At 33.8% G+C, this 7,252-nt stretch overlaps 1 pseudogene; it reads left to right on the top strand.

Moving 5' to 3' along the window:
• Positions 1-706: 706 nt before the first annotated feature.
• LOC149491886 (PH, RCC1 and FYVE domains-containing protein 1-like) lies at positions 707-6,536 on the top strand (annotated as a pseudogene).
• Positions 6,537-7,252: the final 716 nt, after the last annotated feature.

Below are 7,252 nucleotides of genomic sequence, written 5' to 3'. Positions count from 1 at the left end.
GATAAAAAATTTAATTATTTTAATTTTAATTTTTTTAACCTAAATCAAATCGAACAAAAAAATTTAATACTTGAATGTCTATTTTTTAAAATGTAATACCCTCTTCTATATATTTGTTTGAACTTATGATTTTATTTCCTTTTTAGAAGATAATAATAATCTTTATAATTTCATACGTTACCCATATTTGATCTGCATCTGAATAAAGAAATATACTATATTAGTATTAATTAAATTTAAATAGTACCTCAATCTTAAACATTATTTGTTTACTAAAAAAATTTCTGAAATTAAAAAATTCTTTTAAGAAAATACCTCAAACAATAATTATGAAAAGAAAAGAATACATTAAAAAAATAAAATAAAACCTCTCGGTTCTTGTGTACACGTGCACATGGGTTTAGTTTGCTTATTAACCTCTTTTATGTCTGTCCCTGTCCTCTAATTTCTCTGTGTACACGACTTACAAGGTGAGCGAAAACAGTAAGGAAGAAGAAACAGATTCATAAGAAAGAGAGAAGAGAACCCAAGAAGAGGAAATCATTAAATAGAGTAAACCAAAAAAAAAAAAAAAAATACAATAAAAGAAAAGGAAACCCCTTTATATTTTATTGCATATAGCAGTACTTGTTATGCAGAAGTACTCTGCAGCAGAGCAGAAGCCATTCTTGTTTTAGTTTCAATTCTCTCGCTCTTTCTCCCGTCGTACAAATTCTTGTGTAACAGTTACTTGAGGTTCCCTTTTAGGATACCACCCTCCTTCTCATTCTGCTTTCTTTGTCTCCTCAGTCTTCACTCAAATATTCTCTCTCTCCCTCTCTGCAATGTTTCTTGCTTGAAGCCAAAAATGGTTGAAGAATCTTTACAAGTAGTGCCCTTCGACAGAACTATTGAACAGGTCTCTCTCTCCGTCTGCGCATATATTTCTCTTGCATTTTTGTTCTGTTTCTCTTGAAGTGTTTTCTTGTTTTATTCGTTTTCATTTTTCTGGGTTATCAATGTACTTCTTGTTAGTGTAAATTGAGTGATCAATCACTTTCTTATACTTTAACTTTTTTAAAATAGAAATTCTAAGTGAACTTTGCTTTGTTGGGTTTTATTTATTCTGATGAAAAGTAAGTAACTTTTTCAAGATCATTTTTAGTTTGTTGTTTTATGTTCTTCTTTCTTTTAATGAATAAATTTAAACACTGACATTGTGTTTTCTAATAGGATCCTCTTAGTGTTTCTTATTTTCTATTTGAGATGCTTCTTATAATTCAGTTTTTTGTTAATGTAATATAATTTTCATGTTTTCTTTATATTGGATTTCTTTCTAAGTTCAGAGTTTCAGTTGTCACTTTGATTTAGTTCTTGGTCAGTAAAGTTTTTTTTTCCTTTCTTCTATATTTGTCATTTATTTATTCATTTCATTATATGGTTTTCATGGGAGACTTGCTAAATTTATGTTTAATGGCTTTGCAGGCAATTTTGGCTTTGAAGAAAGGTGCCTACCTTTGAAGTATGGAAGAAGAGGGAAGCCCAAATTCTGTCCTTTTAGGCTGTCTACGGTAGCTAAATTTAAATTCAAAAAATAGACAAAATAAAGAAAACAATTTATGATAACATATGTGAGAAATTAATTACAGGCTTCTGTTCATCTTCTTTAGCTTTCATTATTGTCTTAAGTGGTCCATGCTTAGTATGCTTCTCTGAAAAAACTTCTGATATCTCCTGGAAATTAACTGGTCTGAATTTACATTTTTGGAGCTAATAATTAGTCCTATGGACATAATTATTGATTACTGCTGTTGAATTTTGTGCCCTTTAATGTATAAAGATATTGATTTGACTGTAGTTATTGCAACTTTTGTTCCAAATTTCAGGTTGAACATGAAAGTAGATTGTCTTAATTGAGTGTCAATTGCCGTTTTTTTGATTTCTTTTGCTGTTTTGTTATCAAAAAGGAAATGTTTAATTTGATTTTTTTTTCAGGATGAGAAATATTTGATATGGTATTCTGGACAGCAGGAAAAGCAATTGAAATTAAGCTCAGTTATGAAGATTAGTACTGGCCAGAAGACTGTACGTAAACTAAGGATCTTTTTTAGTATTAAATTAAATTTTTAATGCATTTTTTTTATGATTTTGTTAATGACTTGAAATGTCAATTCCACTTGTCACAGATAAATTTTCGAAGGCAACCTCAACCAGATAAGGAGCATCAGTCATTTTCACTAATTTATGCTAACGGTGAACGCTCACTGGATTTGGTAACTTATATTGAATGTTTTTTTTGTGCACATTTGAGCAATCTTGCATGTTATATAACCTTTCATTTTTCATTTCTTCATCAAAGATAATGGTTTTGTTATTTTTCTATTGTTATCTTTAACATAGATATGCAAGGACAAAGCGCAGGCTGATTCTTGGTTTATAGGCTTAAAAGCTGTGGTATCAAGGTCTCACCATTCTCGGCCTTTTACCGGTCTCAGGAACCACAGAGCAGCACAAAGTTGTGTCAACAGTCCAGCTGGTTATATAAGAAGAAAGCATAATTTGGGAATTCTGGAGGATCCCACTGATTTTTCTCAGGTTTAAATATCTTACTTTTGTAGATCCTTAATAGAGATAAAATATTTAATATCAGTTTATGCAATTTTTTAAGCGGTGGACTATTGTTTGACTTAGATAAATGCTTTTCCTTTTTGTTAGTGTTGAGTCATAAATGCTTCATCAACCACTTATTTATGTTTTATTTTTCACTGCCGCTGATGTTTTTACAAGTTACTTATTATGAAATAGTTTGATTTTTTTTTTTTTTTTTTTGTTTAATATCTTGAAGGTGCGCAGCTTATGTGGAAGTCCTACTCAGTCACTTTCCAAGAGGTGCTTTTCTGATTCTTCTGATAGCTTTTGTTTCTCAGAATCAAGTCTTCCACCGGTGCAGAATGCGGTGGATGTGTTAGTTCCAAAGTCACCATACATTGGACCAAATCTCAAGAAATGTGGAAAAGATATGTCCCATAGGTTTGTTGCTCCAACTTATGGATCTCCACAGTAGAAAATAATGACATCCTAAGGGATATTCTGATCTGGGGGGAAGGTGTGGAAGGAGGAAACATAGGAGGGATGGTTCAGCGGCTCAGTAACCAGAGTGGGACGCAAGTTGATGCATTAATGCCAAAATTATTGGAATCTACTGTGATGCTTGATGTTCGAAATATATCCTTAGGAAGGAAACATGCTGCATTAATCACCAAAAGAGGTGAAGTGTTCTGCTGGGGTGAAGGAAGTGGTGGAAAGCTTGGACATAAAGTTAACATGGATGTGAGCTATCCAAGAGTTGTTGAATCTTTGGAAGGTGTTATATAAAATCTGTAGCCTGTGGTGAATATCAATCATGTGCTATTACACATTCTGGGGAACTATATACAGGGGTGACAACACATATGGTGCTAATTTAGTTGATGAAGGGACAACCAGAAGCCAGTGGTTACCATATAAAGTTTCGGGTCCTCTTGATGGTATAACTATTGAAAGCTGCTTGTGGGGAATGGCACGTAGCAACTATATCTTCCTCTGGGCAGTTGTTTACGTATGGAGATGGAACTTTTGGTGCTCTTGGGCATGGGAATCTTCAAAGTGTTTATCAGCCTAAAGAAGTTGAATCTCTAAAAGGCTTATGGGTAAAATCTGTTGCTTGCGGGTCATGGCATACTGCTGCTATTGTGGATATTAGTGCTGATCGCTTCAAGTTTAATGCTGTTGCTGGGAAACTATTTACATGGGGAGATGGTGATAAAGGAAGACTTGGGCATGTTGATATGGAAAAAAGACTTGTACCAACATGTGTTGGACAACTTTTGGAGTATGATTTTGTTCAAGTTTCTTGTGGAAGAATGCTCACTGTTGCACTTACTAATACTGGTAACGTCTACACTATTGGAAGCTCAGTGCACGGCCAGTTAGGGAATCCACAGACGAAGGATAAATCAATCACTGTAGTTGAAGGTAAGCTAAGAGGAGAATTCGTTAAGGAGATATCATCAGGATCATATCATGTTGCTGCCTTGACAGCTGAGGGAAATGTATATACTTGGGGGAAAGGTGCAAATGGACAGTTAGGATTAGGAAATGTCGAAGATAGGAACTTGCCAACTTTAGTTGAGGCTTTGAGAGAAAGGAAAGTTGAAAGTGTAGCCTGTGGATCAAATTTAACTGCTGTAATTTGTTTGCACAAGTCCATTACTGTTACTGATCAATCAGCTTGTAGTGGTTGTAGAATGCCTTTTGGACTTACTAGGAAGAAACATAACTGTTATAACTGTGGTCTTCTTTTCTGCCATACATGTAGTAGCAAGAAAGTTATAAATGCATCTTTGGCTCCAAATAAAAGTAAACCTTCTCGCGTCTGCGATTCTTGTTTAACCATCTGCAGAAGGCTACACTTTCTGGTAGAATACTGAAGCAGGAAAATTGCAGTCCAAAACAGCATTTAGCTGCATATAATATATTATATGAGAGAAAGAGGGTTGCGGAGAAGCAACTACGCCGGGAAGTCATCAACAGTCAGCCAGCCAATCATAATCTTGATAGCCAAGCTGGTCAGGCGAAGACTCCTAAAAACCATGGGGAAAAGCTGCATCATTTAGAAACTGTATCCCCTTCAGTTCCATTGCCAAGATGGGGGCAAGTTTCATGCCCTATTGTCTTTGAGTCATACCATAGCAACAAATCTTTCCCTCTGGTAGATTCAAGATCTATTGTTTCAGTAGTGTAAGTATGGATGAAGAAATGCTTGAGGCAAACAAGAAGCTTGCTGAAGAAGTTGATAGACTAGGAGCAGAGGTAATAACTTCTTATGGTTTAGCTTCAAAATTCAGGTTACTTTCGCTGATGAATTGTTCTGCTTTCATTGTGCTGCTATTGTCTCTTCTTCGTTGGGCACAAACAACTTTAGGGATATCCTTGATGATTGGTTAACTTAAAGAATAAAGTAAGACCATAATATATTTGATTCTGAGTTAAGTGGTCACTGTTGCAATTTATCCCCAAAATGTCTAACCAACTTCTGTTGGCAAAGGAAAAAAATTCATTTTCGACTACTATTTTCTGTTGTCAAATACTCAAAACTTTGCCATTCTTCTGAGTAGATGTTTTGAAATTGTCTTAAGTTATTTGTCCAGATTACATGGTATTTACTAAATATGGAAAATTTTCGGCTGTTGCTTTCATCTAAAATCATGCTGTCTGTAGAGCTTTTATGTTTGTCTGTCTATGTTCCGGCCTCTCTTGATATGCTTATTTTTCTTCCATGGAAAAACTGGGTTTGATATTGTACTATTGCTCGTAATGTTTCTCTTTAGCATTCTCAGCTTCAATATTCTTTTACTATTATTTTAGTTGTCTTGTATGTTTCAAGTTTATTCTGTAAGAAAAATGCTTATACTCGGAAGATTTCCTTTTTATTTGATGTAGGTTAGGAGCCTCGAGATGCAGTCTAAAATCCGAAGCCAGAAGATTCAAGAATGCCAAGAAACTATAGAGAAAACTTGGTCAATAGCCAGAGAGGAAGCAGCCAAGCGCAAAGCAGCTAATGATTATAAAAGCTTTGGCATTACGGGTAATGAAATTCGGCTATGTTGTATAGCTTTGACAGTCTTGAACTAAGCACTAATTGATAATTAATGTTTGCAGCTTCATGCAATGTCGGACAAAATATCTACTGGAACAGAAGCAAAAGGTGGAAATGATCTGAATAGTTCTCCGAACACGCCTGCATGCACTAATAGTCCTACTCTAGCGAGTCCGCGGCTTGCATTTGCTTCATTACATTTGCCTCCTGAAGTTAAAGTACCAAAGGCCAGACAAATAGATAGTTTATCAAGTTCTCCAATTGTATTCTCTAATACGTTAAAATCTATGGACATTGCCAAATCAGAGGATGATTCTCATGTCACAAAAACCGACTCTAGGCAAATGGAACTAGAGGGTCGAGGCTTGAATGGGTTGAACAATATGAACCTGGTGTATATAACATTTACGATTCTGCCAGGTGGCCAAAAGGGATTAAAGCGAGTCCGATTCAGGTAATTCTGTTATTAATATTAACTTTCTTCTATGTTTCCATTGGTTTGACATGAAAATCTTTAGACCTTTGTTTGGTATAAATGAACTCTATTGAATTTTATGGAATGCTTAAAAAAGATTATCAGTTGTAGATAAATTTTGTACTTCAAATTCATTTATATAAAAGGAGGGGTTAGGCCAAAACAATATTAGCTAATAATTCTTATATTTCATGGTGTTTTGCAGCCGAAAAAAATTGCAGAGAGAGAAGCGGAGCTGTGGTGGGAGGAGAATCAAGTTACAGTATACCAGAAATATGGCATTGAAGGATATGTAAACTCGAACCATAGTCAGAAAATGATCTAACTTTTTTTGAGTTACCCTATATGGTATTCAAATTGGTTCTTACTTGCAGGAAAAATGGAAATCTTCATTGTCCTTGAAAAGCTCTATGCTTGTTCATAAAGTTGGTCTCAATTGCCTAAGGCACGTGCATATAGTTTTATTATCATAAAAACAAAAAAAAAAAAAGTCCTCTCTGATTCTCCCATTTTTGTATGGATGTTCTTATAAGGTTACAGAATTGTCAAAAAAAAAAAAAAAAAAAAAAAAAAAAAAAAAAAAAAAAAAAAAAAAGAAGAAGAAGAGAATTTGTGTTGGTAACTTTCAAATCCTTTTTCCATTAATTAGTAGTATGGATTGATGGAATGTAAAATTCATGGATTTAACAAGAACCATGAAATGTAGAATCCATAATGCAATTCGACATTTATTTTTGGTCAAAAATACAATGTATGGATATTACTGGAATTAAAATATATATATATATCTATATATAACTTTTGATATGGAATTTTCACGTTCCTATAAACTAATAGAATTGAGGCAATGATATATTTTATCAATTTCATGAATTCTGGCTTATTTCACAATCAAATGAAGAAATTTAAAAATTCGTAGAAAGTATAAATTAAATCGCTCAAATTCCGTCGCTCAGAAATTTGGGCTTTTGAATATTGACAGGAGGCCCAAAGGCCCAAGAAATAATAAAATTTCAATATTTTAGGACCCAAATATATTATTTATTTATTATTATTTTTTAAGAATGATTTTAAGATTCGATATTTTTTCATGGTTCGAATTATTTAGATCTAAGCTTTACAAGTTTTAGAGCAAATTTCAAGGTCCGTAATAGCTAAGA

Source organism: Jatropha curcas, unplaced genomic scaffold (assembly GCF_041381405.1).
Source record: "Jatropha curcas cultivar XTBG-Jc1 unplaced genomic scaffold, XTBG_Jcur_1.0 HiC_scaffold_269_pilon, whole genome shotgun sequence".
NCBI lineage: Eukaryota > Viridiplantae > Streptophyta > Magnoliopsida > Malpighiales > Euphorbiaceae > Jatropha > Jatropha curcas.
This window is presented reverse-complemented; position numbering and strand designations above follow the sequence as displayed.